The following is an 11018-nucleotide window of genomic DNA, read 5'->3' as shown; positions in this document are numbered from 1 at the left end:
TTGGGGACTGGAGAAATGACCGCTATTTTGGTCCAGGGACCCATTCAGCTCACTGTGAACCGGTCTCTATTCCCAACTCCTTTTAATGTCAGGGCCTCATAAGCCCCATTCTAATGGGGCCCCATCATGACACTTTGGGCCTCCTGGATCAATGTCAGCTCAGATCCTGTGTCCGGTAGTAGTAGAAGTGTCTGGGTCTTTTTCTAGCCTCCGGGTACAGTCACCTGAGAACTGGCAGTCATTCTCTTTAGGGACGGTCATAACCCACTGCCTTGTTTCTGGATCCTTCCTCCTCAGGACTCATCCACCTCTTCAGTGGGGCCAGTCTCTGAATTGGCTGAGGACCAGGAACTGAGCAGGAGACTGTGGCTTTTTAGCGGGATGATGGCCCTCCTTCTCTTGCATTCTTGCCTTTTGCTGGCTGTCGTTGCCCCTAGGGAGCCATGCTGTCTGAGCCATCTTCTCAGCTTTCTGCCGGTCAAGCAGGCACTCTTGACTGCCCCTCTGAGCTTGCTGGTCGTTACTGGAAATGTGGTCTGCTGGCATCTCTTGGTTAAGAGCTGCCCTCTGCCCTCTATTATGTCAGAATTCGTTGGCTCCCATGGGTGGTAATGAGCCCAGGTCGGGACCACTTTTCTTCCATCATTGGCATTGGCCTCCAGAGGGGAGCAACCACCAAACTTCTAGTGATACTGGGGCCCCTCTCACCAGAACACTCCTGATGGCTTTGGTGAGTGATGTGTCCTCTCAGCCCTACAGTGGGACATAACCATGAGGCCATGTGACTGGCCTCACCTTTTCTGTCCGTTCTAGCATGTCTGCATCACTCAACCTTATTGTTCCTTCCTCTGCCATCTGCCAATCCAAGGCAGGCATTTCCACTTCTCTCCTTATGGGCCATCACTTTCTCAAAGTTTCAAAGGGCCAGTCTGGCAGTGAATTTCCTCCATCTCCTGGAGTCCTTGCCCGTGTGTTAAATCCCATGGCATGAGAAAGCGCCTCCGCTCAGCAAAACTTGCTCTTCCACTTTTATATTCCTGTCCACTTGATCCAGCACCCTCAAAATCCAATCCCAGGGATATTGCCCTGCTCCTGCCAGTACAGGCTTGTTATTTCTTGGTGTATAATTTCTTTTTCCCCTTATCAGGCTCGGCATATCCCAGTGAGTTTATGGAGAAGAGATGAGGGTTTCCCTGGGAGAGGCGTCTGTCACTTTGTGGGGGAGCAGACTCTGTAGCATCTACCAGCACAGGGCATGTCTTAGCTCTTGCTAGGGAAGGAAGGGCCACCCTGCAAGCTTTGAGGCCTCAGGACGTTTGGATCTGATAAGCCAACGTTTGGGGACATCCATGCCAATATACCCGGCCTACATTTCAGAGTCTGAAGTTTTTCCAAAAAGGGCCCTGACCTTCCCATAACAGGCCTGTGTTTGTCAAGGATGTATACATCTCTGGAGTTCTGCACTTACTGTTATCGCATAATCTGTGAGCTACTCAGCTGTCTCTGCAGGAGGCAAGGGCATTTTGTAAGCCACCAAGAAAACCCCATGAACCTTACACTTGGCCCTTAACTGTTTGGTAATGTCCCTTAGTTTCTCATTATGTCTTTGCAGGGCGCCAGTATAACAGTGATGAACAGCCGCCTCTGCCCTCCCTATAGACATAGTGCCCTCCCTACCATTCAAAGGCCTGAATCATCTCACAGGCCACAAGTAAGACCCTCCACTGGGATATTTTTCAAGGTACGTATGGATAAAACCTTAAGGAATCAGGAGGTAACCTTGTGCTAGAGATTATCCATGCCCCACATAACACTCAAAATGGTATGCTCTTTGTCATTTGGGCAGTGAGTGAGCTGGTCCATAAACCCCATCTTATAGCTAACTTCTCAGACCACTCCTGGTACCACTTTTGTTAGTTTGGGTCCTCCAAAAATACAGACACCAAGGCATGATTGGACATGAACGAACATGATGGGAGAATGGCATGTGAAGGATAAAGGAGAAGGAGCAGGAATGAGTCTTCTTCTTCAGGGTGCGATGCGGGTCTGACGTCTGTAAGAGAGACGCGGGGGAAAGGAGGATCAGATAAGAAGAATCTCAGATGCAGTTTCGTTCTAACAGTAAACTTTAGTTCCGTTTAGTTTAGTTTGTTCAGGCTCATGTGGAGTCCCCACCCTACAGCTGCCATTTAGAGGAGTCCCTGTCCTGAAGCAGTATGCCCCTGCCATGCTCAGTCACTGGCTGGGAGCTACCCAGAGGATGTGGGATCTTGGCACAAACAATGGTGGTGCCAGAGAAGTGGCAGCTGGCACTTGCCAATCTACTATGTTCCCTGCAGTGGATCGGAGGGGCATGTTTCTATGGCCACCACAAGGAAGCAGAAGTCATTTCCGTTTTGAGTGACTTTGTGGTGGGGAGCATAAGGACACAGGAAGTAAAGAAAGATTGGGAGGGAAATGATGGGATTTTGGATACATTAAGGTTGTGTTTCTTATAGGACATGCAGGTGGAATTAGCCAGGATGCACTTAGAAATTTGGTTCTGGAACACCAGTGAGGGGTCAAAGCTAGAGAGAGATACAGACTTGGGAGCCATTCATTCCCTCAGTAAACTTTTATAGCAGTGTTTTTTCAAACGTCACCATAACCTTAGAAGTTCCTTGCATGGAAGCTCCAATTCCTTTCCCTTCACCCTCCTCAGAAGTAACCTCTATCCTTTGTCTTCAGCGTTCCCTTCCTTTTCTTTAGTTATTCTCTACATAGGTTCATATTCCTAACAACGTTGGTTTTGCTGCATCCTTTGGTCTTTATGTAAATGGAATCATTTGTGTTGTTTCTGACTTCTCCCGTGTGATACTGTGTAACTGAGATTCATCCCTGTTGTCGCATGTGGCAGGCACTTGTTCATTTTCATTGCTGTACACTGTTCCACCAAATGAATATACAGTAGACTCTCATTATCATGATAGTTATTTGCAGTCTATAAAGTTGCCATGAACACTGAATTAGGCAATCCTGAAACATTGCTCCTAAGGGAAATATAATTTCAAGTTCCTACCATCCGCTGGTCACAACATTTTCATCGACTGATCGCTGCGTAATCATGTTTCATGTGTGTTTCTGTTTAAAGGCACTCTATTTAATACAAATATTATTGATTCATTAACACTGACCTCACAGCCAACAGCATTATAAATCATGCCTGAACAAGGTTTATGTAACACACATATTTTCTTGAGTGCACGTCATAGTCATTTTGCACTCAAGGACACTAGACAGTACTTCAGCACTAAGCTTGGAGGCCATCTTTAATTATGAAATCACCAACAAAGAAGCACAAAAATGCAAACTATGTGGCACCAAATAAATCATGAAAAGGACACTTGCTTGCAGTATGAGACTGAAACCAGAAGGCAGGGCGTCACCTGGTTTGACCTCAGTTGGGAACATATTCCACCAACTCAAAATTTTCACAGCTCTCTCGAATGAGGAGGAAAGCACTCTGGTACTGATTTGTGGTTAAAAATGAATTTTAGCAAATAGGGGAATTTGCAAGTATGGAATCTACAAATAACAAGAATCAACTGTATCTCAACCTATGTATCCATTCTACTGTCAATGGGTAATTTGGGTTGTTTCCATTTGGGCAGATATTATTCATAGCGCTACTATAAACATTCTGGCGCATGTTTCCTGGTGCCCACGTACAAGAGCCTTCCAGGGCAGAGCTTTCCAACTTTTGGACCTGGGACTTTGAGGCCTTCATCTCCAGAGACAGCCAGACAGCAGCCCCTGGACCGCTTGGTTCTGGCCCTGAACAACTTTTACTCCTGTATGCCATACAATCATCATTTTCTGTGTGAGCCATAGAATCAAATGGCTGGGAAGCTGCGTTCCAGTGCTCATACTTAGGACTGAAATTGTCATCTCATAGGGAAAGAAGATTTCCAACATTACTAGATCATGCCAGAGTTTTTACAATGGGGTCATGCTAATTTCTACTCCTATCAACAGTGTTTAACTGTTCCACATCCTCATCAACATTTGATATTAACAAAGTACAAAATTGTTGTCAATCTTGTGATAGTGAAATGGTGTCTCATTGTAGATTTAATCTGCAATTTCTTGATTAGTAATAGTATTAGTAATAATATTGAGCAGCTTTTCATATGCTTGGCCTTGGGGATTTTCTTGTCTATGAGGTGTTCATTTAGTGTCCTTTGCCCATTTTCCCCTTGGGTTGTTTGCATATTTATTTGTGGAAGTTCTTTATGTATTCTATACTTTAATTCTTTGATGATTTCGTGTTATGTAAATATCTTCTAGTTTTTAGCTTGCCTTCACTCTTCTTATCATACCTTTTAACGAACAAAAGCACTTCTTTTTAATTTTGCACAGCACTTTATTATGAAAAGTTCCATACAAGAAGATCACGGGACTTCCCTGGTGGCACAGTGGTTAAGAATCTGTCTGCCAATGTAGGGGACACGGGTTCGATCCCTGGTCCCAGAAGATCCCATATGCCACGGAGCAACTAAGCCTGTGCGGCACAGCTACTGGAGCCTGTGCTCTAGAGCTTGCGTGCCACAAGTGCTGAAGCCTGCGTGCCTAGAGCCCATGCTCCACAACAAGAGAAGCCACTGCAATGAGAAGCCCGCGCACCACAACGAAGAGTAGCCCCTGCTCACCGCAACTAGAGAAAGCCTGCGCACAGCCACAGAGGCCCAGCGCAGCCAAATAAATAAATAAACTTTTAAAAGAAAGAAGAAGATCACAAGATGATCCGGGAAAGTTGAGGGGGTACTTGCTGATCATGGACCACCTTCGCTCTCACCTGATGACCTTGCTTCCCATTTCATTGAGAGTATACAGGCAATCAGAAACAAACTTCCCTCATTCATAAATAGTTTTCTCTATTTTGGATCATTCCTATCAGCATACAAGTATGTTGTCGTTTCTCCCAATTAAAGAAAACCTTCTTTTGATTCCAATTTCCCTTCAAGCGACACCATTTTTCTCTGCTCACCTTCACATAAAAACTCCTTAAGAGTCAGTGTATACTTGCTGTCTCAAATTCCTCTCTTCTCATTCACTCTTTCTCTCCTTTCCATTTAGCAATTCTCTATTGAGGGCTGACAAGGTACTGTTCTAACACATGGTGCTACATCACTGAGAAAAACAGATGACGTTCCTTCCCTCAAGAGCTTACATTTCTGTCATAGGCCTATTGGCAATATTTTCTCAATCTTCAACTATGTCCATTCCTTTGTTGTTGGAAATCACTTTCCTGGACCCAGTTTCAATCTTTATCGGTTGCCTAGAGTGTTGCTCCTAGAACACTCCTTTACCAAACCCCTAAGTGGGATCTTCTGCTTCCTAGAACTAATGTCTTCATTGTTCTTGGTTTACCACAGTGTTTTGATGGGACTCATTCTCCAGGTACCATGGGTGATAATTTCTTTTAAGACTTTGCATGAACAAATATTACCTTTAATATTACCTTTAATTTCATGCTTATTTGATAGCTGATATATAATTTCAGGCTGAAAAGCTTTCTGACTTTCAATGTCACTTTTGAGAATGCTGGTACTATTTTGCATACCATTATGATTCCCAAGCCTTTATGTATGACACATTTAATTTTTTTAGTTACATATATTTTGATTTATTACATAGTAAAATTAACTTTTTTGTTTTCAGTACCATGAGTTTTAACACATGGACAGATTTGTGTAACTATCACCACAATCAGGATACAAAACAGTTCCATCAGCCCCAAAATCTCCCTCATTCTGCTGCTTTGTAGTCAAACCATCTCCCCCATCCCAAACCTCTGATAACTGGTGATCTGTTTCCCATCCCTATAGTTTTACCTTTTCCAGATATTATACAAACACAATCACACAGTATGTAACATTTTGAGACTGGCTTCTTTCATTTAGCATAATGCATTTGCGATTCATCCAAGTCGTTGCATGTATCAAGAGTTCCTTCCTTTGTATTGTTAAAGAATGTTTCATTTATAGATGTATGGTTTTATTCGTTCATCTGTTGAATAACATCTTGATTGCTTTCAGTTTGGGGTGACTATGAATAAGGTTTCTATGAACATTCTGTTAACATTCTATTAACATCCATAGTGTGCACTGGGAAGCGAGTTCCTGTGATGGCTGTCTCCAGCCTGTAGTTAGCTTCACTCTCTCCAGAGTGTCTGCAGGGACACATGACCTGGAATGACTGTCTCTACTGGTCAGAGGCAGGTCCAAGGTCTAAGCTAGCTCTGTTTCCTCGAAGTGCACACACACTCATTGGTAATGGCCTCAGCTCAGTGGGGAGCAGTGCCGGAGCAAGAGGGGCTAGAACATAAGCCTGGTACAGGCTGGGTGGGGCACTGGGTACATTCTAGGAATCCAGCCAGAGGCCTGGGCAGCAATCAAGCCCATCTTCTCCAGGGTGGGATTTGAGGGGAAGGATTAAGTCCCACGAACGTTCTTTTCTGACCCTGAGGTCTGTGACTGTCCCATCCCACCTGTGGTCTGTCCACCTGAGCTCATGCCATGGACTCTGGAAGGGAGTCAGGGTGAGAATATGGGGGAAGGGTGGACCCAAGTGCTCCCCATTGTCCAGGTGCAGTCACTCCTTACTTCCCATCCTCACTGCGCCCATCCTGCCCCTGTCCCGGGTAGCTCATGTTGGGTGGCCTCATATATGGGTCCCCTGATTCTAAGATGAGCTACTCTGAGGAGCCACCCTTCCCAATCTCATTCCATCCACACCCACAGTAGTTGTCAGACATCATAGGATCACAGAGTAGGATCGAGAGCCACCTCCAGCGAATCCAACATTTCGAGCATCCCGACAGCCTGTCGTGGGGGTTGGTGACTTCTGCATCATCCCCCTCCTATGTTTTGGGAATTTAAGGACAACCCTTGAACAAAACAGATCCGACCCTTGCTTTTGCTCATTCAATGCCTTACAGAACCTGGACCAGCCTCTACTCCCTTTACTCCCTGAATCACATCTTTCTCCCTCAAGGGAGATTACCCCTGATTACATTTATTCACACACAGGGACACACCGTCACCAACCTTGAATGGCCAATCTACCATCATACCCCCTTTTGTGTAGTAAAACACCGGTCTTTCGGGAAGGGTGTCAGGCACAACCACCCTTGCCTCACTCAAACACAAGTCTGTCCCTCTGAGTCTCAGGCTGGTACAGCCCTGGGTCCTGGCTGAGGGAAGGAAGTGCTCCCCAACCTCGAGTGAGGGGGAAATCGAACATGGAGTTCAGACTCAATCTCGTGTGTCCTAAAGAGGCAGTCTGGGAGATTGAGCTGGGACATGGAAATATCATTTCCAGGAAAATGTGTGTCATGGGGCTGGTGGAAGAGTATTTGACGGGGACCATGCAACAACACAGACCTACTAACCACACTCGCCATAGAACCTGACGGGCCAAATTCCACTCAAGGGTGTACAGACGACCCGGCTGGAGGAGGGTGGTCAGCTGGCTAGGGCAGGGAGGATGTGAATGCTTCCAGATTGGAGCTCTGGAAGGGGGTCATGAGTTCCTGCTGATGGGAAGGGTGAATGGCAGAGATGAATGGGAACTGCCAGACCCCAGAGGAGGAGGGGGGTTTGGAGAGAGCTAGAAGAGGGCCTTCGGGGGAAAGGGAGGACGTGCCAATGTGGCCAGGCAGAGCACACACAGGACCCAGACCTGGGACACTCCGCTGGCTTGACTGCAGGGATGGTAGCAGAGGCTGGCCCAGAGTCCCCACCACAGGATGCCACAGATACCGTTCTGGAAAAGGCTCTGACGTGGAGCAGCGCCCCGGCCCGGCCCCCTACCCCGACCCCGACCCTTACCCCTCCAGAGAGAAGGCAGAACACAGAATATGAGAGGTACTTTAATTGGAAACTGCTGTGAAACTGGGGCGGGGCGGGGGCAATACAGGGGGGAGAGGAAGCCCTAGCTGAGGCAGAACAGGAGGGAACGAGCTTGGCCACAGCTCCAGGGCCCCAAACAGCTGCTCCTCTTGCAGGAAGACGCTGGGCTCAACCTGTGAAACAGCAGAGTCAGGGAAGAGCCTCAAGCCAGGGCCAGCCCCCAGCCCTGCTCAACAGCCAGGACTGTGGGAAGGGGTACGGTGTGTGTAACACTCACTTCAAAGGGTCTGCAACTTGTCAGCCAGGTACTGCATGGCGGCTGCAACAGGGACAGGCATTAGCAGGCGCTCCAGACAGAGGGATACAGAAGCCCGTCCCCCTATCCCCGTGAGGAACCGCCTAGCCCTGATACCTGAAACCCCTCCAGACCCGATGCAAAGAGCTCTGGGCCTGATCACTCCCCACCACCCAAATTGAATGTGGAACTGGTTCCTAAAGGGAAACAAAATGTGCCAGCAGCTCTCATGCTGTGGGCCGTGCCACAACCACTCAGAACTTGTCACACACACAAACAAACAATCCAACAAGAACCTTAGAAGCCACACCAAGCAGCAGTTCAAGGGAAAAATCAACGAGGCATCTCTAAAAGTCCTATCAGAAGGACATTCCCTAGGACTGGTCTGGTTGTCAAAGTGTGCATGCAGTCCAGACAGTACTTTGCTGTTTGTACACACGCCCAGTTGTACATGCACAGCCAGCTCCAGGGCCAGGCCTGAGAGGTTCTCCTCCCCACAGGGATGATCGTCCCTGCCAGGCCCACCGCACCTGCAGCCCACCCCCACCCCAGGTGCCCACCCGGGTTCTTCACTAAGACACCGCTCTCCGGCCCTGGTTCCTCATACCAAGTTGCTCCTTAAGTTCGTCTACTTCTCTCTTTAGCTCGAGACACTAGGCCAGCAGACAGAGGAGGAAGAGAAATGATTAGTATACTCTGGCCTCCTCTCTCCTCCACCTTCTCCTCTCCCCTCCACCTTCTCCTCTCCCCCGGGCCCTCCACCCCAAAGCCGGGTGGTCAGACTGGCAAGGGCTCCTCAGTGGAAAGGAGGTGGGCTCCCTCCGTGGGGTACGTGATGGGGGCAGGGGAGGGGGAGCCCACACATGTCAGCTGAACTTGGACCCAGATCCCACCCTCGAGTTTGGGCCTGCATTTCCAGGATGCAGAGGAAGCATTACCCAAGGACAGCAGGGCGTTCCCAGTGGCTGCTGCTGCGTTTCCGGTCTTGGGGGATGGTCAAGTGGCCCCTGGTCACCTGAGAGGGAAAGGACACACAATCCAGCTTCCCAGGCTCCCAGTGAGGTGAAAAGGGCCAAGCGGGCTCTAAAGTGAGGTGAGGCAGCACCATCTTCTGCTGGCAACCAGCCGCCCCTGCTCTGCCCAGCAGCCGGAACCTTGTCTCTGGGCCTGCTTCCCCTGTTCCCCGGGGGCAGCCATTTCGCCATTGTGGTCCCCAAACAATGTGGCTCTGGATTCGACCCTCCCAGAGCTGCAGCCACAGCCAGCACGTGGGAGAGCAATGTGGCCGAACAGGACATAACAGAAAAGGCTGTTCCCCTGCAAGTCTACACCCGGAGCAGCTGTTTGTGGCACTGCCACCGATCACCCCGGCCGCACAAACCCCACTCAGAGGATAATGTGGCTTTAGGACAGCCCTCTGAGCACCCCATCTCCTGTGGGAGAAGCTGCCTGGGAGCAAGGCTGTGCCCCCGGCAGAGACAGAGGCAGAGGTTTCTGTCCTCAACCCCTCTTCCCTCCCCTCATATCAAACCCACGATACTCACCTGAGGGGGCAGGCCCCCTGGGCATGACTTCTCCCTGGTTCAGGGCCAAGGGTTCTGAGTTTCCTGGATCTTGGGGGCCTCTGGTGTTGACGTCGCCACTGCTGGCTTTTCTACGATGCATGCGCAGACAAGATGTCCCTGGCCTGTGAGTTAGCAGCTGAAACAAAAATTTCTCACCGATTTGGACTAAGGAACTGTGTGTGTGTGTGTGTGTGTGTGTGTGTGAGAGAGAGAGAGAGAGAGAGAGAGAGAGAGAGAGAGAGAGAGAGAGAGAGAGAGAGAGAGAGAGAGAGAGAGTTGTGTGATTTGGGCCAGGGTGAGGCAGGGAATTGGGAAGGGAATTGAAAGGCTGATCTCATTAGCACTTTCTCCCTCAGTCAGCCCCAGGCCAGCAGGCAGAGCTGATCTAGGCACAACAGTGGGACACTGAGAAAGCCCAGGCCCCCTGCAAGGAAGGTCTGGGGAACAGCTAGGAAGGAGGATTCAGGAAGCTGGTGAGTCTAAATACTGAGGCTTTCCGGGGAAGCTTTTAAGGGATCCCCCGACCCAATTCAGCTACCAGCCCTCCCTTCCATCCCAGCCCAAGTCTCTCAGAGGAGGCTGGAAAGAGGCCAAGGGTGGAGAACCGGGCCCAGGACACCCGAAGTGCTACCTTAATGTTTGTCCCTAGGAAAAGGAGCCCGATCTGGCATCGTAATGACCCAGTGACCGAGGGGCACCCAATGCTAACCTCTGAGGGGTGGACAGAGGCAGCATGGGTGAAGACGTGTGCCCTGGGTGCTGTGGGGGGTGGGAAGAGTGGGGAGAGAGGAGGAGCATGGCCTACTCACTTGGCCCTTTGGGGCTGGGTCTCTATTTGGGTCCTTATCTTCTCCCGCCACCGCCTCAGACTCCCTTGCCCACCTGACCACGGATTTCTTCCCAGCGCCACTGTGCTTGGACTGTTCGGTTCCCGAAAGGACCAAGGTATAACTCTTGGGTCTCCCAGGCAGCGGAATACCAGAGATTGGGGGGAAGGTGGCCGCTTCCACGGGAGTTGCCGAGATTCGCTGCCCCCGGGAACGGAAGGTTCCCCCCAGGGCAAGTTTGGATGCTTCCCCGACGGATTTCTTCTCCTGGGCTCCGTTCTTCCTAGGAGTGACCTGCGGCAGGCCACCTGGAGCAGCAGCAGAAACAGAAGCAGCAGCAGCAGCAGCAGCAGCTCCCGGGTAGCTGGGCTTGCTGCCCCCCTTGCCCCACAGCACGCTCTGCATTTTCTTAGGGGAAGAGATGCCCTGCTTTCCCACG

The 11018-nt window shown here is 49.6% G+C and overlaps 1 long non-coding RNA gene across 1 annotated transcript; it reads right to left on the bottom strand.

The window, feature by feature from the left end:
* Positions 1 to 8167: 8167 nt before the first annotated feature.
* LOC309839779 lies at positions 8168 to 9841 on the bottom strand. The gene is made up of 4 exons (XR_014298530.1): positions 9732 to 9841; positions 9126 to 9202; positions 8795 to 8840; positions 8168 to 8211 (listed from the first exon to the last, which is right to left on the bottom strand). It is a non-coding gene; the product is annotated as an uncharacterized lncRNA (long non-coding RNA).
* Between the last annotated feature and the right edge of the window lie 1177 nt (positions 9842 to 11018).

This window comes from Grampus griseus (genome assembly GCF_964374135.1).
Source record: "Grampus griseus genome assembly, chromosome: X".
In the NCBI taxonomy this organism is placed as follows: domain Eukaryota; kingdom Metazoa; phylum Chordata; class Mammalia; order Artiodactyla; family Delphinidae; genus Grampus; species Grampus griseus.
This window is presented reverse-complemented; position numbering and strand designations above follow the sequence as displayed.